At 37.0% G+C, this 24,513-nt stretch overlaps 1 pseudogene; it reads left to right on the forward strand.

The window, feature by feature from the left end:
- The first annotated feature begins 14,337 nt into the window (after positions 1-14,337).
- On the forward strand, positions 14,338-15,391 carry LOC141482764 (ubiquitin carboxyl-terminal hydrolase 2 pseudogene; annotated as a pseudogene).
- Positions 15,392-24,513: the final 9,122 nt, after the last annotated feature.

The raw sequence follows: 24,513 nt of genomic DNA on the forward strand, positions 1-24,513 counted from the left end.
AACATTTAGGAGAGTTAAGCAAAAATTAGGTGGAACACGTGTGTGCAGCAAGCTAGGAGAGTAATTGAAAAAAAACTTAAGTCAGATATAGAGCTAACAAGTAAAAACATAGTTCAGGTGTATTACAAAAAAAACATAATTCATCAGTAATACAGTAGGATCAACGAGCTCACATGGTAGAATAACTTTCAATTTGGTCTCATGTATTTTGACTAGAGTGTAAAAGTTTCTTAACGTGGTTCTTAACTTGACCAATAGGTTCATAATAAATGTCGAGATTTTCACAGAGTTGATTGTAAAGTTTGCTCATTGCAACAACTGGCGACTTGAGTAATATGTTTGTTCTAGAATTTGGTAGATAAAAAGTCAGTTCATTTCTAGAATTGATTCGTGAAACATGCAAGTTGAAGTGGGAGAGTAGTTCGGGACAGTCAATCAGATTATTCACTAGTTTATAAATGAAAATTATAGAGTAGTAGGTTCTTCGGTTTTGAAGGGATAATATATTGAATTTATTCAGTAGAATTCTGTTGTCGATGCCTTGTTCAGGGTAAACTCCTTCTAGCTTGTAAGTAATATATTTCATAAAGCCTCTTTGTATAGACTGGATTTTGTTTATGTGGACATTGTATATGGGTGACCATATAAGGGAGGCATATTCCACGAGATTTGACGTATTCATTGAAAAGAGTTAAAAAACTGTCTTTGCTACGAAAGTTCTTACAGTTACGATAAATGAGCCCTAGCATCCGTTTAGCTGAGCATGTTATTGTGTTATAGTAGATGGAGAAACTCAGTTTAGGGTCAACGAGGTGCTAAATTGCTTCCTTGAGGGGCACCACTGGTTGCAATAAATTGGAACGACTTGTGACTCCTATAATCTACGAATAGAAAACGTTCAGTTAAGTATGAGCGGAAAGGTTCAAGAGTTGGGAGTCGAATCCATATTGGTGAAGTTTATTGATAAGAATGTTATGATCCAACTTGTCAAACGCCTTCGAGAAATCTGTGTAGACAGTATCTACTTGTAGGTTATTATTAAGTGCATTACGTACTGATTGTGTGAAGCACATTAAGTTAGTTATTGTTGATCTTCTGCTAAAGAAACCGTGTTGATTGTTTGAAATTAAATTCTTAACATCAGGAAAGATTCTGTTGTATAAGCACATCTCAAAAGCCTTTGCAAAGTTTGATAACAAGGTTATAGGTCGGTAGTTTTGGATGATATTGTTTATTTCACCAACTTTGAAAATTGGGCAAATTTTTGATATTTTTCATTTGTTAGGAAAGCATCCTGTACTCAGTGCTAGATTGAAGATTGACTGTAATGGTATGGCTAGGAGGTGTGCACAGTCTTTAACGAAAAAGCTAGGTATGGTATCATCCCGCTTGTGAGTTTTGGTTTTAGTTTGTTGAGAGAATTGCAGACTTCATATAGTGAAAAATGTTTTAAAGAAATGATAGGCTTGTTTGAGGTAACATTCGTGTGTTCATATGATTGTAGGGGTGTAGAATATGTTCTTTCAAAAAATTGTGCGAATGCATTAACGATTTCGGAGGCATTGTTGTATTCAACATCGTCCCAGAATAGAATACTAGGAATTCTTGATGTACCTTTTTTATTTTGAATGTATGACCAGAAATTGGTAGGATCTTCTTTGATTGCCCTTTCAGATTTATTTTTATATTCTCTGTATGCTAAATTGATTTTTTTTGATGGATCGACAAAGAGATCGGAATTCTTCTTTGAGAATACCGAATCTTTAGTTTTCTGTTTTCTAAAAATTTCATTTTTTCTTTTAATATCGTTGATTATTTCAAAATTGAACCAGGGAGGATATTATCTCGCCATTGTGCAATAAATGATCGTATCAAAGGGGCTTTTACTTCAGTTAAAATTCCTGCAATTTTAGAACCCATAGGCACAAGTCGAGACGACGGAAAACGGCCGGATGGTATGACACTTGTTCCATGGAAAAACGGTAAATCTGTTGTTTGGGACTTTACTTGTGTGGATACATTAGCAACTTGCCATCTTCCTGCTACCTCTGCGAAAGCCGGTGCTGCTGCTTCTTCAGGAGAAAGTTCCAAACTACGGAAATATCAGACTTTGGGAAATGATTATATCTTTCGCCCGATAGCTGTTGAAACTTTTGGTGTTTTTGGCTCTGAAGCCTTAACTTTCATCCAAGAAATTGTAAAAAAGGTAACCAATGAAACCCATGAATCAAGAACCACGTCTTTTCATATTCAAAAAATTAGTATATGCATCCAAAGAGGAAATGCGGCTTCTTTTTACGATTGAAAAACGATGAATTCATGGAGGATATCAATACTAGTATATCTAGAAAATACACCAGTCACCTGAATGGGGTTGTTCAAAGTGATATACACTGTCCGCCACTTGCGATGGAACACCCCATTTTTACGGTAAAACATATTAGGGGGCAAAATAAGCTCAAAATTCCTTCAGATTAGTGATCAGGACTACCAACTCACTACGAATACACTTTTTTCCTGAAAAGATTTCAATCCTGAAAATTCCGAATTTGTCTCACTTCTTATGGAAACACCCCCGTATCTTCGGTAATATTCGAGGTGGAACGATGAAACTCTCAGGACTGATGGAAATGCTCAAAACGCACCTACCACCTGAATGGGGTTGGCCAAAGTGATATACACTGTCCGCCACTTGCGAGGGAACACCCCATTTTTACGGTAAAACATATTAGGGGGCAAAATAAGCTCAAAATTCCTTCAGATTAGTGATGAGGACTACCAACTCACTACGAATACACTTTTTTCCTGAAAAAATTTCAATTCCGAAAAATCCGAATTTGTCTCACTTCTTATGAAAACACCCCCGTATCTTCCGTAATATTCGAGGTGGAACGATGAAACTGTCAGGACTGATGGATATGCTCAAAACGCACCTACCCCCCAATTGAGCTTGGCCAAAATGATATACACTGTCCGCCACTTGCGATGGAACACCCCATTTTTACGGTAAAACATATTAGGGGGCAAAATAAGCTCAAAATTCCTTCAGATTAGTGATGAGGACTACCAACTCACTACGAATACACTTTTTTCCTGAAAAAATTTCAATTCCGAAAAATCCGAATTTGTCTCACTTCTTATGAAAACACCCCCGTATCTTCCGTAATATTCGAGGTGGAACGATGAAACTGTCAGGACTGATGGATATGCTCAAAACGCACCTACCCCCCAATTGAGCTTGACCAAAATGATATACACTGTCCGCCACTTGCGATGGAACACCCCATTTTTACGGTAAAACATATTGAGGGCAAAATAAGCTCAAAATTCCTTCAGATTAGTGATGAGGACTACCAACTCACTACGAATACACTTTTTTCCTGAAAAAATTTCAATTCCGAAAAATCCGAATTTGTCTCACTTCTTATGAAAACACCCCCGTATCTTCCGTAATATTCGAGGTGGAACGATGAAACTGTCAGGACTGATGGATATGCTCAAAACGCACCTACCCCCCAATTGAGCTTGGCCAAAATGATATACACTGTCCGCCACTTGCGATGGAACACCCCATTTTTACGGTAAAACATATTAGGGGGCAAAATAAGCTCAAAATTCCTTCAGATTAGTGATGAGGACTACCAACTCACTACGAATACACTTTTTTCCTGAAAAAATTTCAATTCCGAAAAATCCGAATTTGTCTCACTTCTTATGAAAACACCCCCGTATCTTCCGTAATATTCGAGGTGGAACGATGAAACTGTCAGGACTGATGGATATGCTCAAAACGCACCTACCCCCCAATTGAGCTTGACCAAAATGATATACACTGTCCGCCACTTGCGATGGAACACCCCATTTTTACGGTAAAACATATTGAGGGCAAAATAAGCTCAAAATTCCTTCAGATTAGTGATCAGGACTACCAACTTACTACGAATACACTTTTTTCCTGAGAAAATTTCAATCCTGAAAAATCCGAATTTGTCTCACTTCTTATGAAAACACCCCCGTATCTTCCGTAATATTCGAGGTGGAACGATGAAACTGTCAGGACTGATGGATATGCTCAAAATGCACCTACCCCCCAATTGGGCTTGGCCAAAATGATATACACTGTCCGCCACTTGCGATGGAACACCCCATTTTTACGGTAAAACATATTAAGGGCAAAATAAGCTCAAAATTCCTTCAGATTAGTGATCAGGACTACCAACTTACTACGAATACACTTTTTTCCTGAGAAAATTTCAATCCTGAAAAATCCGAATTTGTCTCACTTCTTATGAAAACACCCCCGTATCTTCCGTAATATTCGAGGTGGAACGATGAAACTGTCAGGACTGATGGATATGCTCAAAATGCACCTACCCCCCAATTGGGCTTGGCCAAAATGATATACACTGTCCGCCACTTGCGATGGAACACCCCATTTTTACGGTAAAACATATTGAGGGCAAAATAAGCACAAAATTCCTTCAGATTAGTGATGAGGACTACCAACTCACTACGAATACACTTTTTTCCTGAAAAAATTTCAATTCCGAAAAATCCGAATTTGTCTCACTTCTTATGGAAACACCCCCGTATCTTCCGTAATATTCGAGGTGGAACGATGAAACTCTCAGGACTGATGGAAATGCTCAAAACGCACCTACCACCTGAATGGAGTTGGCCAAAATGATATACACTGTCCGCCACTTGCGATGGAACACCCCATTTTTACGGTAAAACATATTAAGGGCAAAATAAGCTCAAAATTCCTTCAGATTAGTGATCAGGACTACCAACTTACTACGAATACACTTTTTTCCTGAAAAAATTTCAATTCCGAAAAATCCGAATTTGTCTCATTTCTTATGAAAACACCCCCGTATCTTCCGTAATATTCGAGGTGGAACGATGAAACTGTCAGGACTGATGGATATGCTCAAAATGCACCTACCCCCCAATTGGGCTTGGCCAAAATGATATACACTGTCCGCCACTTGCGATGGAACACCCCATTTTTACGGTAAAACATATTGAGGGCAAAATAAGCTCAAAATTCCTTCAGATTAGTGATCAGGACTACCAACTTACTACGAATACACTTTTTTCCTGAGAAAATTTCAATCCTGAAAAATCCGAATTTGTTTCACTTCTTATGAAAACACCCCCGTATCTTCCGTAATATTCGAGGTGGAACGATGAAACTGTCAGGACTGATGGATATGCTCAAAATGCACCTACCCCCCAATTGGGCTTGGCCAAAATGATATACACTGTCCGCCACTTGCGATGGAACACCCCATTTTTACGGTAAAACATATTAAGGGCAAAATAAGCTCAAAATTCCTTCAGATTAGTGATCAGGACTACCAACTTACTACGAATACACTTTTTTCCTAAGAAAATTTCAATCCTGAAAAATCCGAATTTGTCTCACTTCTTATGGAAACACCCCCGTATCTTCCGTAATATTCGAGGTGGAACGATGAAACTCTCAGGACTGATGGAAATGCTCAAAACGCACCTACCACCTGAATGGAGTTGGCCAAAGTGATATACACTGTCCGCCACTTGCGATGGAACACCCCATTTTTACGGTAAAACATATTGAGGGGCAAAATAAGCTCAAAATTCCTTCAGATTAGTGATGAGGACTACCAACTCACTACGAATACACTTTTTTCCTGAAAAAATTTCAATTCCGAAAAATCCGAATTTGTCTCACTTCTTATGAAAACACCCCCGTATCTTCCGTAATATTCGAGGTGGAACGATGAAACTGTCAGGACTGATGGATATGCTCAAAACGCACCTACCCCCCAATTGAGCTTGGCCAAAATGATATACACTGTCCGCCACTTGCGATGGAACACCCCATTTTTACGGTAAAACATATTAGGGGGCAAAATAAGCTCAAAATTCCTTCAGATTAGTGATGAGGACTACCAACTCACTACGAATACACTTTTTTCCTGAAAAAATTTCAATTCCGAAAAATCCGAATTTGTCTCACTTCTTATGAAAACACCCCCGTATCTTCCGTAATATTCGAGGTGGAACGATGAAACTGTCAGGACTGATGGATATGCTCAAAACGCACCTACCCCCCAATTGAGCTTGGCCAAAATGATATACACTGTCCGCCACTTGCGATGGAACACCCCATTTTTACGGTAAAACATATTAAGGGCAAAATAAGCTCAAAATTCCTTCAGATTAGTGATCAGGACTACCAACTTACTACGAATACACTTTTTTCCTGAGAAAATTTCAATCCTGAAAAATCCGAATTTGTCTCACTTCTTATGAAAACACCCCCGTATCTTCCGTAATATTCGAGGTGGAACGATGAAACTGTCAGGACTGATGGATATGCTCAAAATGCACCTACCCCCCAATTGGGCTTGGCCAAAATGATATACACTGTCCGCCACTTGCGATGGAACACCCCATTTTTACGGTAAAACATATTAAGGGCAAAATAAGCTCAAAATTCCTTCAGATTAGTGATCAGGACTACCAACTTACTACGAATACACTTTTTTCCTGAGAAAATTTCAATCCTGAAAAATCCGAATTTGTCTCACTTCTTATGGAAACACCCCCGTATCTTCCGTAATATTCGAGGTGGAACGATGAAACTCTCAGGACTGATGGAAATGCTCAAAACGCACCTACCACCTGAATGGGCTTGACCAAAGTGATATACACTGTCCGCCACTTGCGATGGAACACCCCATTTTTACGGTAAAACATATTAAGGGGCAAAATAAGCTCAAAATTCCTTCAGATTAGTGATGAGGACTACCAACTCACTACGAATACACTTTTTTCCTGAGAAAATTTCAATCCTGAAAAATCCGAATTTGTCTCACTTCTTATGAAAACACCCCCGTATCTTCCGTAATATTCGAGGTGGAACGATGAAACTGTCAGGACTGATGGATATGCTCAAAATGCACCTACCCCCCAATTGGGCTTGGCCAAAATGATATACACTGTCCGCCACTTGCGATGGAACACCCCATTTTTACGGTAAAACATATTAAGGGGCAAAATAAGCTCAAAATTCCTTCAGATTAGTGATCAGGACTACCAACTTACTACGAATACACTTTTTTCCTGAGAAAATTTCAATCCCGAAAAATCCGAATTTGTCTCACTTCTTATGAAAACACCCCCGTATCTTCCGTAATATTCGAGGTGGAACGATGAAACTGTCAGGACTGATGGATATGCTCAAAATGCACATACCCCCCAATTGGGCTTGGCCAAAATGATATACACTGTCCGCCACTTGCGATGAAACATCCCATTTTTACGGTAAAACATATTAAGGGCAAAATAAGCTCAAAATTCCTTCAGATTAGTGATCAGGACTACCAACTTACTACGAATACACTTTTTTCCTGAGAAAATTTCAATCCTGAAAAATCCGAATTTGTCTCACTTCTTATGGAAACACCCCCGTATCTTCCGTAATATTCGAGGTGGAACGATGAAACTCTCAGGACTGATAGAAATGCTCAAAACGCACCTACCACCTGAATGGGCTTGACCAAAGTGATATACACTGTCCGCCACTTGCGATGGAACACCCCATTTTTACGATAAAACATATTAAGGGGCAAAATAAGCTCAAAATTCCTTCAGATTAGTGATGAGGACTACCAACTCACTACGAATACACTTTTTTCCTGAAAAAATTTCAATTCCGAAAAATCCGAATTTGTCTCACTTCTTATGAAAACACCCCCGTATCTTCCGTAATATTCGAGGTGGAACGATGAAACTGTCAGGACTGATGGATATGCTCAAAACGCACCTACCCCCCAATTGGGCTTGACCAAAATGATATACACTGTCCGCCACTTGCGATGGAACACCCCATTTTTACGGTAAAACATATTAAGGGGCAAAATAAGCTCAAAATTCCTTCAGATTAGTGATCAGGACTACCAACTTACTACGAATACACTTTTTTCCTGAGAAAATTTCAATCCTGAAAAATCCGAATTTGTCTCACTTCTTATGGAAACACCCCCGTATCTTCCGTAATATTCGAGGTGGAACGATGAAACTGTTAGGACTGATGGATATGCTCAAAATGCACCTACCCCCCAATTTGGCTTGGCCAAAATGATATACACTGTCCGCCACTTGCGATGGAACACCCCATTTTTACGGTAAAACATATTAAGGGGCAAAATAAGCTCAAAATTTTTTCAGATTAGTGATCAGGACTACCAACTTACTACGAATACACTTTTTTCATGAGAAAATTTCAATCCTGAAAAATCCGAATTTGTCTCACTTCTTATGAAAACACCCCCGTATCTTCCGTAATATTCGAGGTGGAACGATGAAACTGTCAGGACTGATGGATATGCTCAAAACGCACCTACCCCCCAATTGGGCTTGGCCAAAATGATATATACTGTCCGCCACTTGCGATGGAACACCCCATTTTTACGGTAAAACATATTAAGGGGCAAAATAAGCTCAAAATTCCTTCAGATTAGTGATCAGGACTACCAACTTACTACGAATACACTTTTTTCCTGAGAAAATTTCAATCCTGAAAAATCCGAATTTGTCTCACTTCTTATGAAAACACCCCCGTATCTTCCGTAATATTCGAGGTGGAACGATGAAACTGTCAGGACTGATGGATATGCTCAAAATGCACCTACCCCACAATTGGGCTTGGCCAAAATGATATACACTGTCCGCCACTTGCGATGGAACACCCCATTTTTACGGTAAAACATATTAAGGGCAAAATAAGCTCAAAATTCCTTCAGATTAGTGATCAGGACTACCAACTTACTACGAATACACTTTTTTCCTGAGAAAATTTCAATCCTGAAAAATCCGAATTTGTCTCACTTCTTATGGAAACACCCCCGTATCTTCCGTAATATTCGAGGTGGAACGATGAAACTCTCAGGACTGATGGAAATGCTCAAAACGCACCTACCACCTGAATGGGCTTGACCAAAGTGATATACACTGTCCGCCACTTGCGATGGAACACGCCATTTTTACGATAAAACATATTAAGGGGCAAAATAAGCTCAAAATTCCTTCAGATTAGTGATGAGGACTACCAACTCACTACGAATACACTTTTTTCCTGAAAAAATTTCAATTCCGAAAAATCCGAATTTGTCTCACTTCTTATGAAAACACCCCCGTATCTTCCGTAATATTCGAGGTGGAACGATGAAACTGTCAGGACTGATGGATATGCTCAAAACGCACCTACCCCCCAATTGGGCTTGACCAAAATGATATACACTGTCCGCCACTTGCGATGGAACACCCCATTTTTACGGTAAAACATATTAAGGGGCAAAATAAGCTCAAAATTCCTTCAGATTAGTGATCAGGACTACCAACTTACTACGAATACACTTTTTTCCTGAGAAAATTTCAATCCTGAAAAATCCGAATTTGTCTCACTTCTTATGAAAACACCCCCGTATCTTCCGTAATATTCGAGGTGGAACGATGAAACTGTCAGGACTGATGGATATGCTCAAAATGCACCTACCCCCCAATTGGGCTTGGCCAAAATGATATACACTGTCCGCCACTTGCGATGGAACACCCCATTTTTACGGTAAAACATATTAAGGGCAAAATAAGCTCAAAATTCCTTCAGATTAGTGATCAGGACTACCAACTTACTACGAATACACTTTTTTCCTGAGAAAATTTCAATTCTGAAAAATCCGAATTTGTCTCACTTCTTATGGAAACACCCCCGTATCTTCCGTAATATTCGAGGTGGAACGATGAAACTCTCAGGACTGATGGAAATGCTCAAAACGCACCTACCACCTGAATGGGCTTGACCAAAGTGATATACACTGTCCGCCACTTGCGATGGAACACCCCATTTTTACGGTAAAACATATTAAGGGGCAAAATAAGCTCAAAATTTTTTCAGATTAGTGATCAGGACTACCAACTTACTACGAATACACTTTTTTCCTGAGAAAATTTCAATCCTGAAAAATCCGAATTTGTCTCACTTCTTATGAAAACACCCCCGTATCTTCCGTAATATTCGAGGTGGAACGATGAAACTGTCAGGACTGATGGATATGCTTAAAACGCACCTACCCCCCAATTGGGCTTGGCCAAAATGATATATACTGTCCGCCACTTGCGATGGAACACCCCATTTTTACGGTAAAACATATTAAGGGGCAAAATAAGCTCAAAATTCCTTCAGATTAGTGATGAGGACTACCAACTTACTACGAATACACTTTTTTCCTGAGAAAATTTCAATCCTGAAAAATCCGAATTTGTCTCACTTCTTATGAAAACACCCCCGTATCTTCCGTAATATTCGAGGTGGAACGATGAAACTGTCAGGACTGATGGATATGCTCAAAATGCACCTACCCCCCAATTGGGCTTGGCCAAAATGATATACACTGTCCGCCACTTGCGATGGAACACCCCATTTTTACGGTAAAACATATTAAGGGCAAAATAAGCTCAAAATTCCTTCAGATTAGTGATCAGGACTACCAACTTACTACGAATACACTTTTTTCCTGAGAAAATTTCAATTCTGAAAAATCCGAATTTGTCTCACTTCTTATGGAAACACCCCCGTATCTTCCGTAATATTCGAGGTGGAACGATGAAACTCTCAGGACTGATGGAAATGCTCAAAACGCACCTACCACCTGAATGGGCTTGACCAAAGTGATATACACTGTCCGCCACTTGCGATGGAACACCCCATTTTTACGGTAAAACATATTAAGGGGCAAAATAAGCTCAAAATTTTTTCAGATTAGTGATCAGGACTACCAACTTACTACGAATACACTTTTTTCCTGAGAAAATTTCAATCCTGAAAAATCCGAATTTGTCTCACTTCTTATGAAAACACCCCCGTATCTTCCGTAATATTCGAGGTGGAACGATGAAACTGTCAGGACTGATGGATATGCTCAAAATGCACCTACTCCCCAATTGGGCTTGGCCAAAATGATATACACTGTCCGCCACTTGCGATGGAACACCCCATTTTTACGGTAAAACATATCAAGGGCAGAATAAGCTCAAAATTCCTTCAGATTAGTGATCAGGACTACCAACTTACTACGAATACACTTTTTTCCTGAGAAAATTTCAATCCTGAAAAATCCGAATTTGTCTCACTTCTTATGGAAACACCCCCGTATCTTCCGTAATATTCGAGGTGGAACGATGAAACTCTCAGGACTGATGGAAATGCTCAAAACGCACCTACCACCTGAATGGGCTTGACCAAAGTGATATACACTGTCCGCCACTTGCGATGGAACACCCCATTTTTACGATAAAACATATTAAGGGGCAAAATAAGCTCAAAATTCCTTCAGATTAGTGATGAGGACTACCAAGTCACTACGAATACACTTTTTTCCTGAAAAAATTTCAATTCCGAAAAATCCGAATTTGTCTCACTTCTTATGAAAACACCCCCGTATCTTCCGTAATATTCGAGGTGGAACGATGAAACTGTCAGGACTGATGGATATGCTCAAAACGCACCTACCCCCCAATTGGGCTTGACCAAAATGATATACACTGTCCGCCACTTGCGATGGAACACCCCATTTTTACGGTAAAACATATTAAGGGGCAAAATGAGCTCAAAATTCCTTCAGATTAGTGATCAGGACTACCAACTTACTACGAATACACTTTTTTCCTGAGAAAATTTCAATCCTGAAAAATCCGAATTTGTCTCACTTCTTATGAAAACACCCCCGTATCTTCCGTAATATTCGAGGTGGAACGATGAAACTCTCAGGACTGATGGATATGCTCAAAACGCACCTACCCCCCAATTGGGCTTGACCAAAATGATATACACTGTCCGCCACTTGCGATGGAACACCCCATTTTTACGGTAAAACATATTAAGGGGCAAAATAAGCTCAAAATTCCTTCAGATTAGTGATCAGGACTACCAACTCACTACGAATACACTTTTTTCCTGAGAAAATTTCAATCCTGAAAAATCCGAATTTGTCTCACTTCTTATGAAAACACCCCCGTATCTTCCGTAATATTCGAGGTGGAACGATGAAACTGTCAGGACTGATGGATATGCTCAAAATGCACCTACCCCCCAATTGGGCTTGGCCAAAATGATATACACTGTCCGCCACTTGCGATGGAACACCCCATTTTTACGGTAAAACATATTAAGGGCAAAATAAGCTCAAAATTCCTTCAGATTAGTGATCAGGACTACCAACTTACTACGAATACACTTTTTTCCTGAGAAAATTTCAATTCTGAAAAATCCGAATTTGTCTCACTTCTTATGGAAACACCCCCGTATCTTCCGTAATATTCGAGGTGGAACGATGAAACTCTCAGGACTGATGGAAATGCTCAAAACGCACCTACCACCTGAATGGTCTTGACCAAAGTGATATACACTGTCCGCCACTTGCGATGGAACACCCCATTTTTACGGTAAAACATATTAAGGGGCAAAATAAGCTCAAAATTCCTTCAGATTAGTGATGAGGACTACCAACTCACTACGAATACACTTTTTTCCTGAAAAAATTTCAATTCCGAAAAATCCGAATTTGTCTCACTTCTTATGAAAACACCCCCGTATCTTCCGTAATATTCGAGGTGGAACGATGAAACTGTCAGGACTGATGGATATGCTCAAAACGCACCTACCCCCCAATTGGGCTTGGCCAAAATGATATACACTGTCCGCCACTTGCGATGGAACACCCCATTTTTACGGTAAAACATATTAAGGTGCAAAATAAGCTCAAAATTCCTTCAGATTAGTGATCAGGACTACCAACTTGCTACGAATACACTTTTTTCCTGAGAAAATTTCAATCCTGAAAATTCCGAATTTGTCTCACTTCTTATGGAAACACCCCCGTATCTTCCGTAATATTCGAGGTGAGACGATGAAACTCTCAGGACTGATGGAAATGCTCAAAACGCACCTACCACCTGAATGGGCTTGACCAAAGTGATATACTCTGTCCGCCACTTGCGATGGAACACCCCATTTTTACGGTAAAACATATTAAGGGGCAAAATAAGCTCAAAATTCCTTCAGATTAGTGATCAGGACTATCAACTCACTACGAATACACTTTTTCCCTGAAAAAATTTCAATTCCGAAAAATCCGAATTTGTCTCACTTCTTATGGAAACACCCCCGTATCTTCCGTAATATTCGAGGTGGAACGATGAAACTCTCAGGACTGATGGAAATGCTCAAAATGCACCTACCACCTGAATGGAGTTGGCCAAAGTAATATACACTGTCCGCCACTCGCGATGGAACACCCCATTTTTAGGTAAAACATATTATGGCGCAAAATAGTTCGCTTCCAATACCTAAAACCCTTCATTCTATCTGGAGAGTACTCTCAGGTATGAAAGATACAGATGCTGTGAGATGCTATCATCCATTTTGAGCCTATCTGAGGAAAATGTCACAGCACCACATTCTCAGATTATCGAGATAGTGTGAAGCAGTGTATGAAAAATTATCGATGGCGGCATCTATTATAACTGAAGAAGATTATTCATAAAACTAATTGTGGTTGCTGAACATCCAAATTCTATCCCAACCAGAAGTGAGAGCTCTCGATTGATGAGCAAAAATTGCAAAAAATGGAAAAAATCTATATTCAAAGGTTCACATCTCGAAAACTGTACAATTCTGAGCTTTGGCTGTGGACACTTTCAATCAGCACATCAAAAACTACAACATATCAAAATTTCGGCAAAATTCATGGCAAGCCATTTCTCATAAGAAATGTGCGGGGTCCTTTATCAAAATATTGCGGAAACATTTTACCATACGAAACAAAATTAATCTTCATACTCATTGCAACACCGAAACAACTGTTAATTTTTAAAGAAAAAATCGCACTCGGTGAACAGGTAGAATTTAGATTTATTTTCCAAAATACGGAAATATCAGACTTTGGGAAATGATTATATCTCTCGCCCAATAGCTGTTGAAACTTTTGGTGTTTTTGGCTCTGAAGCCTTATCTTTCATCAATGAAATTGGAAAAAAGGTAACCAATGAAACCCACGAATCAAGAGCCACATCTTTTCATATTCAAAAAGTTAGTATAGCTATCCAAAGAGGAAATGCGGCCTCTTTTCACGGTAGGTACTCTTCCCGATTCTAAAAAAACTTGATGAAATTTACATGTTTCCTGAAAACCAACTTTATAAAGAAAAGAGAGGTAATAACAAACAACCTCATGGAATTGAAACAAAAGCAAATGGAAAAAATACTTTCTCTCAGCAAAATTCTGAAATGGGTTTCAAAAATATTTCGAATTGTTCAGTAATAAATTCTTCAGTTGAAACCTTTGGGTTAAATGTGTTGAAAAATATTGGTTACACCTGTTTCATGAAGAGCGTAATCCAGTGTTTATCAAACACGAGATGGTTTTTGGTATATTTGAAAAACGATGAATTCATGGAAGATATCAATACTAGTATTTCTAATATGGAAAGTATTTTAATCAAAGCATTTGATAGAGTAGTAAATACGGCATCCTTAAAAAATCAGATTCAAAATTTTGCTCCTCGATTCATGGGTAATTTCCATCAAGACGCTCAGGAGTTTCTTCGTTATCTTTTAGAAGGTTTATATGAAGACGTTAATATAATTAATGAGAAACTTGAACCAATCTTAACGGAGATTGACGAAAAATTGAGCGACAGCCAAAAAGCACAAGAGTCATGGCTCACATATTTGAGGATGCATAACTCTAAAATTGTAGATAATTTCGTTGGTCAATTGAAATCCACGATGAAATGCACATACCTACTGTGGACACTCATCAGTAACCTTTGATCCTTTCTGGGATTTGTCTCTCTCCATACCACAAAGAACCGACCAATTAAGTTTGTGGTAATGCTTGGATTCGTTCACAAGATAAGAAACTTTGGATGGAAATGAAAAACTGACGTGTTCTAAATGCAAGGAAAGTAGAAAATGCACAAAGTCCCTATCAATCCACAAGTTTTCCCATATTTTAGTAATTCATTTAAAAAGATTCTCTCCAACGGAAAGATCTAGAGGCAAATTGAATGATGTCATCGAATTTCCTCTAGAATGATTGAATATGGACAATTTTGCAGCAATGAATGTGGTTACTTGTTATAATCTATATGCACTTTTAAATCACAGTAGAACTACTTACAGAGGGCATTATTCAGCATACTGCGAACACCCGCAGAATGCTGATTCGCGGCACAAATACAATGATTCACACGTGTCACAAATTTCACCAAAATAGCTTGTGAGTGGAGAGGCATACGTCCTCTTTTATGAAAAGGATGGAACAAAATCGAACCATTGAGATAACTGAGGGAAAGTTTCTTTCTGCAATTATTATTTATTTGTTGTTAATTTCAAACAAAATAAATATCTTTGTTCATAATTTTTTTTTAAATTAAATTTAATTAAAGTCTTTTGGATAAATATGGTTGAACATCTTGAATAGTTGAATGATCAAAATAAAAAATGTATCTATATTCTCTTTCATGTTCAACGCGAGCTGTGGGGTTTTTTATATTTTGTACCTTAGAGTCTCTCATGTGATCTGAAACTCATGTTTTGAGATACCGTCCGGTTTGACCAACATATCATTTGTGACAGCTTCCACAGTTAAATTTGTACACTATATTGGATAGTATTTCTTGTGGTGTTTTTGTTTTTTGTTTCGAGAAAAAATGCTTTCCAACTGTATCTATATATTATTCAGGCCAGTTTCAATTCCCTACACAGTAGGTTAATGGACTGACACCTCTCAGAAAACAACTAGTCCCTTGGCTAATTCCTGCATATGCAGTTGACGATAAAACTACCGGAATTGATTTTCAATGGGGAATGTTCCTCCTGACGAAAATCAAGTAGTTTTCATAAAAGAGCTCTAAAACAACGCATTTTAAACGTATCATTTCAACCTTTTTCTTTATTCAAATACTTAAAAAAGAGGAAAGAAATAAAGCATTCAACATTTAAAGGGATTCGTTTTTATTTCACTATTTAGAAACATCGGTTATAGCTAATAAAGGACAATGAATCTGTTACCTGTATGATACAAATAAAGATGGCATATTTCAGAGGCGTGCTGTTCTGTTTACTTACGTTCCGAGTTCCGAGACATTCTGTGACATATCACATTTTGTGCACCTAACCTATCTTCCTCTATATAAATAAATAACAAAACAACTGTCTTAATTGTTGATTTATAAAGATAATTTTCTTTTTCTAAAGTAGAATATCTAGGTACGTATAAATCATTTCAACTTGATATAGGCGCTGTTGCCAATATGTGAATTAGAAACAAATCACTTAAAAAATCAAAACCCAACATTTGAAACATCAATTTGAATACTTTTCGAAGTGAATTTGAAAAACTCATGAATTAAACTCAACTTTATTTTATTCAAGCTTGCATTTGCTGTAATAACCCGAATTCATTCCCCATTATACGAAAGAGCACTTTTGTAGACCGGTTTCGAGCTATTCGCCTTCTCGTCAGTGCATCAGCAACATGAAATCGATGATTTCCGAAAATTAGAAATTGAATTCCTTTCGGAGTATCATTCTTCGAACAAAACTGAAGCGAACGACAAACAACATATTTGTCATCGCCTTATCTGCCATTCACTCTATTGCTGAACGATCAACCTGGAAATAACATAATCCATAGATATGACAGAGACTATACTAACACAACAAACTGCAATTGTGCTGTTATAGAAAGAACGAAAATAATTGAGTATCTGAGAGATATTGTGGATCGGCATATGAGATGGGATGACCACATAAACTATGTTGTAAAACGGCTCAGACTTGAGCCGTTTGAGAAATATACTGGAGTACAAAAATTTGATCACCATATACTTACCAGTCTCTAGCAGAAACTGTAATAAAATATTGTATATATCTCAAAATATAATCTTGAAAATATTATTCAAAAAACCTAAACTGTACTCCACCAAATGTTTGTTTAAGAAAACGCAATTGCTGAAAACGAGAGAACTCTATATCTATTCGTATTTCCGTATTCAAACTCTCGCTTCAACAATGACAACTAGGTACGAAACATTTCCACAGAGCTATTTAAAATACTTTCTTTCTGCTGGAAAAATATAAGTACGCGGACTTTTTGTGTTTTGTCATTTTTTCGCGAGGTTTCTGTCTTTTCTTTGCGAGGTTTGTGCAAATATCATCTGCCATCTGCGATGTGGTATTCTTGACTGGGGTACATGTACCTCTTGGATACGTGTTTTCGCTTTGCAAACATTTTCGGTGAAAATTTTTTGCCAAAAAAATTATTCTATCAAATTTGTCTATTTCTAGTCATGTGTGTCGAAATAACCAATGAAACCATCATTACACTGATAACTACCCATGGATAGTTTTCACGGGTAGTTATCACTTATGTCATGACATTGCTAAGCAACCAACACAATAAAGTTGTTTGACATTTCAGTAATTCAATTTATTTCTAAATTTCACTTCCTCGCTTTGGTGTTCAAAATGATGCGGCAATTGACAAAATCATTGAAGAAGATACACCAAAAAATACTGTCAATAGTAAAAAATACACTTGGAAAATATTTATGGAGTTTTGTGACGCCAGAAAATATGAATTGGATGGAAATCGTACTCTCGAAGAGCTTGCATTAATACTCAAGGATTGGGCGATTAATATGAGAAAAAAGGATAGCACAGAATATAACAAGCAAATTATTACAAGAAAAGTATTACAAGGAGTATAATATCATGCTAGACCCCTTTAAAAGTGTTGCATTCAAACAAACGCGGAATGCACGCGACGCAGCACGAAGAAATTTACAAACAGATCCCACTAAACGTACAACAAGCTCAATACCATTAACTTCAAATGAAATGAGTAAAATTATAAACTTTTGGGGTGAAAATACCCCTATAGGACTCCTACGTAAATTTTATCACATAGCAGCGGTGGAATTGGCTTGGAGAGGTGGTGAAGGTGCTGCTTGCTTATTTGATAGAATATAATCCAATTTTCAGTAAAACCTGCCAAGGGGGTTCAAAGAACTGCGTCTCTAGCAAATGGTTAGTTCAAAATAGTGATAACAATGCTTGTCCTGTCAGATTATTCATTAAATTATTATCAAAACGAGGCACAAATATCAAGACAAATAGACTATTTTTAAAGCCAAATCGTCACTGGAAGACAGGAAGCGATAACTGGTATGACAATATGCCTCTGGGTAGAAATATAATCAACGGATGGACGAAATCTTCTGCTGAGCAATTGGCTTGGATACGAAACAGAGGAAAATAACCAATCACTCTAATAGAGCAACTGCAGTCAGTCAACTAGCTAAGAGTGGAGTTCAAGAACAGCAATTGTTGAAAATTACTGGGCACAATAATGGAAATTCCATAAAACCTTATTTGAATATTGATCAGGAACATCATAACCAAATAATCAATAGTATGCGTGGAAACACCTATGCAGTAACCGAGGCAAATACAGCAAGATCAACGGAATATCATTATACGAATTGTTCTTTTAATAACTGTGTGTTCAATAAATAATTTTGTTCGAATTGCAAAAAATTTTCTCACCGAATTTCCCTCGAACATTGATAAATAACTCATAATTTTATCACAACTTCCTCAAGCACGTTATTTTAGGTAACATCCCTCCGCCTTCGGCGTCGGGATGTTACCAAATAACGTGCTTTCGAAAACTGTGATAAAATTATTTCGTTAGTTATCAATGTCCTTGGGATATTATAGCTGAGAATTGTAGCAGGACTGAAGTGGGGGCTGTCATGTAGAGAGGCCTTTAAGCGACTAAAGATTTAAAGTGTGATGATAGGCTTGTATCTGTATGAACTGTATACAGTGTTTGAAAGCCGAATGGAAAAAATTCATTATTTCGTTTACTGTATATATTTTTACAAAGTCCCGACACACGTCAAATGTAAATTATAATTTGACATTCTTCAACGTAAAAATTCCACCCCTACCTTCAACCCCCTTCGAATGACAGGTACAACCCCCAATTTTTTAAATGGGAAGTATAGGTTTGTGATATATACTTTGAAACGTCACTTTATTTTATATTCAAAAATGTTATTGCTTTCAAGTTTATTGCAATAGTTAAGATAAAATAAATTAAAATCATGTGGTTACCGAAATTCGATAAAATACCCTCAAAAACTAAAATGTAATGCAAAACGTAATGAAATGTAGAATACGAAAAAGAACTATGGATGTTAACGAAGTAGATGTTCAAAGTGTTCACCGCGAACGTCTTGGAAACATCCTAATCTCTAATAAAACTGTCTTCCAATATTATTTAACATATCAGGCGTGACCTACCTAACCGTAATCGTTACTCGTTCTTTTAAGTCATTCAAAGCTCAAGGTTTAGTTTTGTACACATTGATCTTTACATATCCCCATAAAAAGAAATCGCGCTGGCCATTCAATAGATCCTCGCCTCCCTATCCACCGATTGGGGAATGTTGTATCGAGGCATTGTCGGACATTAACTTGATAATGTGGTAGTGCTCCATCCTGCTCAAACTATATCGTATTCATTTGAACTTGAGGGTTTCCTGGATCAAGATATAAATTTGCTAAATTTGGAATGACATCATTTTGAAGAAGTGCCAAATAATTATCGCCATTCAAGTTGCCTTAAATGAAAAGGGACCAATGATATGGTTTCCTACAATACCAGCTCAAGCTTTAATCTTTGGAGGGTATTACTTGTGTTCATCTCTCATCGAGTGAGAATTTTCCGTTGACCAGTAGCGGCAATTTTGCCGATTAGCATGACCGTTAAGACACAAAGTACACTCATCAGAAAATATAACGTCTTCTAATTGGATGATATTGTTATCCAACATGTCCATCATTTGCTCACAAAAATAAGTTCTTCTATCAAAATCGTCTTCCATGAGCTCCTGAGTAGGTATCATTTTACAGAGGCGTATTTTATTTTCTTTTAATATGTTTACTATCGATGTATGCCTAACATTGAATGTAGTGGATGCCTGTCTACTCAATGAATGTGGGTTTTCCTCAAACTCAAGTATCACATCTAATTTGAGTTCATCACTCATTGCCTTGGCAGCTGCTTTCTTTATCAGCTCCACATGAACAAGCTCGTGAAACTGCTTCTCTATTTTGCTCATTGTTTCTCGATGGGCGGTAGATTAGGAAATTTTTCATGAAATAGGCGAGCTACTTCCTGTTGTGCTCTGGTTTTATCTCCGTAACCAATCATTTGTAGAACTGTTATTTTATGCATTTCCGTTTATCTAACCATTTGTCAGACTTGAATTTAACGAACTTTGAACTTAAATTAAAATACACACAACTAATGTTGTAACATAGAAAACAAGTTGACAAGGCGTTTTAAACTAAAGAAACCACGGAAATTATTTATAGTTTTTTAAAGGATATCATCTTAAAAAAACATTGCTATGTTTTTTGCTCACTTTCCTATTATCAATACCTCAACATGAAATAAGTTTTGAATATATTGCAATAAGTTTTGAGTCAAGGTGTAAAGGTGAGCTAGTGAATAAATGCTTGTGTTTTTGAATAGTTTTTCTTGTGAAAAAGTAGGCTGAAAAGTTGCCCTTTTCTGAACTTTGAAGGGTAGTAACTTTAAAAATAAGGGAGAGCGCCGCTTTTTTCTTTCGGATTCGTAATCTACGCATCAAAATACGTGAGTAGGCTCAAAACATTTTTTTAAATCGCCGGGTGTCCTCAAAACGAATATTTACCTTTGAAGTTTTAATTACATGGGTCTCCTGTATATAATGCAGTTATTCAAAGAGAATGGCTGGATAATAATTACTGAAATCGATGACACTCAAGTCAACTTGCCAAGTTTTTATGTCAGTGTTGGTGGTTTGACCAATCAACCGACAATCGAGGACCGCCGGTACTGACGATGCCCAATAGGCTGAAACAACTGTCTACCGGTGGCTCTTAAATTGAAAGCAATATGGGAATGATGAAAATATTTATTTATAATTTATTTATATTCATTCATAAAATATTTATATTTTGATTTTCATGAAATTATTTTCCAGCAGCTTACAACAGTGTATGGGAATTTTAAAAACATCACGAAGGAATTCAGATACAAAAATACAGCAAGGACACCCTGTACATATATTGAAACCCACAGCTTTCACCGGAAACAAGCAAATAAGAGTGGGAAATTCAAATATTAAGATTCTTACATCGAAGCGCATCGAAATACGAAAAACTGATAACCGATATAGGTTAGAAAGAAATGTCAGATAAAATTAAATTAACATCTGTGATGAAAAAAACGAAGAAGGCATAATAAACTAATTGTTATTATTTAGGAATGATGTAAAATTCAAAATGTATTATTGTGAATCACTTCCTTAGAAACTGACATCAAGTGATGCCACAAATGTGCGGTTGGCTCCTGTTTTTGACTCCATGCGTATGTGCTGTATCCTGCTTTCGGCAAACAAGTGTTGCCCATCTTTACACTTGGCTGCACCGCGCTGATGAGGCCAATAGCCAGAAACACGTGTCCGCGGTTTGCCCCCTTTTTGGAGTGTTATGTCCACTATTTATTATATTTTTGATTTGTATCATACACACTCGATAAAATCTCTCTCTGTATTTATATCCTGGACCCGGATGTCACGCAAACAAGTGTTGTCCATCTTTACACTTGGCTGCACCGCGCTGATGAGGCCAATAGCCAGAAACACGTGTTATGTCCACTATTTATTATATTTTTGATTTATATATATATATATATATATATATATATATATATATATATATATATATATACTTGGGACTTGGGAAAACTTGAACATCCATAAATTTAACAGTCATAAATCACTTATCGAGGAACAAGTACAAATCAAAACACAACAAGACCTCTCATTCAATATATTGAACAAAACCATTCACATTCCTAGAGGCAAATTTACCTAAAGTACCTGAAATACCTGAGTTAAGACGCTCTGACCGTATAAAGAGGCAGACGACAGGATGACAAGTTCAGTCTGAGGAGTGCCTAGAAGATGACAGTACCACCAACTGTCGAAAGCGCTCGCAGATAATTAATAGAAGATATAAAGCTTTTGTGAAATTTAATTTTGAAATACTGAAAATAAAGGAAAATTAGTTGCGGTTTTTCCGGGTATTTGATCCGTGTATGTGATATTATCTTTAATTTCACCAGTTCAATATATATATATATATATATATATAAATATATATATATATATATATATATATATATATATATATATATATATATATATATAAATTCGAGAAAGGTTAAGGCAGGCAAGCTGCTGGAAAATAATTCCATGAAAGTCAAAAGATAAATAAATAAGTACCATTCTGATCATAGGTGGTTCCACTTATGTATCGATTGCCTTTCTTGGTTTTTCACATTTTATCTTCAATCGAGGACTGCCTGCCCGGTACTGACGATGCCCAATAGGCTGAAACAGTTGTCTACCGGTGGCTTTTAAATTGAAATCAATATGGGAATGATCAGAATGGTACTTATTTACTTATCTTTATATATAAATAAATAAATATATATATATATATATATATATATATATATATATATATATATATATATATAGAACAAGAGAGGTCCCAGTACACTACCTTGGGGTACACCATATTCAATAGTTTCTTCCTGATTGAGGACATCGTCTACCTTTACGATCTACCGTCTATTTGTGATGAAGCTTTCAACTAATTTCTGGTTTTCATATAAACACAGTAATAAAAAAAAGATCTACTGATATTTGTTAATAAGTAGTCTTATCTACGATAATTGAAAATACAAAAAATAATACATAATAATTTGGTATCACCTTAATGGTCTCTTAAATGGTCTAATAGATTTCTTTTGAACAGAATAAGACTGTTAGAAAACTTGACATTTTCAAGTAGACTGTTATACTTAATAAATCCTTTAAAAATTAATATTTTAGTGTTGAACGTTTTAGTTTGATTATTTACATATAAATGATTTCTTATTCTAGTATCATACTGATGAATTTGATTATTTAAAATTACAAATTTGTCAAATAATGAAGGTAAAAGGTTATGCAAATTTTGTAAATATAAATCATCGTTAAATATGTAAGCCTACTTTCAATAGATAACCATTCTAGAGTATTTAACATTGAAGCATATATGGGTACTCCTGCCAGACCTCAAATATCATTTACCTAATTTTGTTGTAATTTGGCAATGGTATTTATAACATTAAGGAGCTAATTTAGCAAGAACGTGATTCAATTTATTAAGTCCAGTGGCGTTTCGAGCGGGATTTGAACGAATATTTTTGACTTAAACATGTACGCAACGGATTTTTGTGCAATTTTTATTATCTCTTTGAATTAAGCAATCAGTAATACAAATTTTTTGTCTCTTGAATTTTGTTCGTATCTTGCTTACTTTTTAAGAAAAAAAAGTCGACCTAATTGCATATTCCTGGACCTCACAAGGAATAATATGGGGAATAAAATGTTTCTTTTGGAAATTATTATTTTTACAATTTTTCATTACTAATTATGTTATAATAACAACAAATATTAAATAACATTAACATCTAGACTAACGGATTGCACTAAATTAAGAGTTGGAAATGGCCTCCTTCGGTTTCAATACAACCGTCTAGCCGCCGCATCATTGAATTTCGCACTCTTCTGAAAATACCTGGCGTATTTTTTATTATGTCACATGAATTAATGATTTTATTCCGTAAATCCTCTTCACTTTGAATAGCAGTTTTGTATACCAACGCTTCAAGGTGTCCCCAGAGAAAATAATCTGAGGGATTCATTTCGGGTGAGCGAGGTGGCCATGGGTGTGGGCCTGCTCTCCCAATCCAGCGATTATGGTGATTTTCATTCAAAAATTGCCCTGCCACTACACTAAAGTGTGGTGGAGCACCATCGTGCATGTACTACATACAGAAACTTTCCATGACTGGAATTTCTTCTAAAAGTCCAGGTAAAACAAATTCTAAAAACCTTCGCCATTCTTCTCCATTAAGTCTAGGTGGAAGGAAGTGAGGCCCAATGAGATGGTTACCGATAATTCCAAGCCAAATATTAAAAGAAAACTATTCTTAAAAATTATTTTCTTTCAAGGCGTGTGGATTGTTTTCGGCCCAAAAGTGATTGTTGTGGAAGTTAGTAATTGAATTGCGAGAAAAACAAGCTTCATCTGTAAACAATATTCGACTTAGGAAACCTGGATTTCTTATTATTTTACCGCGTAATCAATTAGAAACAGCTAGTCTTACAGGCAAATCTCTGGGCAATAGAGCTTGCACACGTTGCATGTGATAGGGATATAGCTGGTGGACTCTTAAAATCTGCCACACTGTGACATCGGTAATATTCAGTTCTTCAGCTATTT

The sequence above is a fragment of the Leptinotarsa decemlineata genome, unplaced genomic scaffold, assembly GCF_025532065.1.
Source record: "Leptinotarsa decemlineata unplaced genomic scaffold, Ldec_3_MD MMD2_tig00001973_RagTag_RagTag, whole genome shotgun sequence".
Classification (NCBI taxonomy): Eukaryota; Metazoa; Arthropoda; class Insecta; order Coleoptera; family Chrysomelidae; genus Leptinotarsa; species Leptinotarsa decemlineata.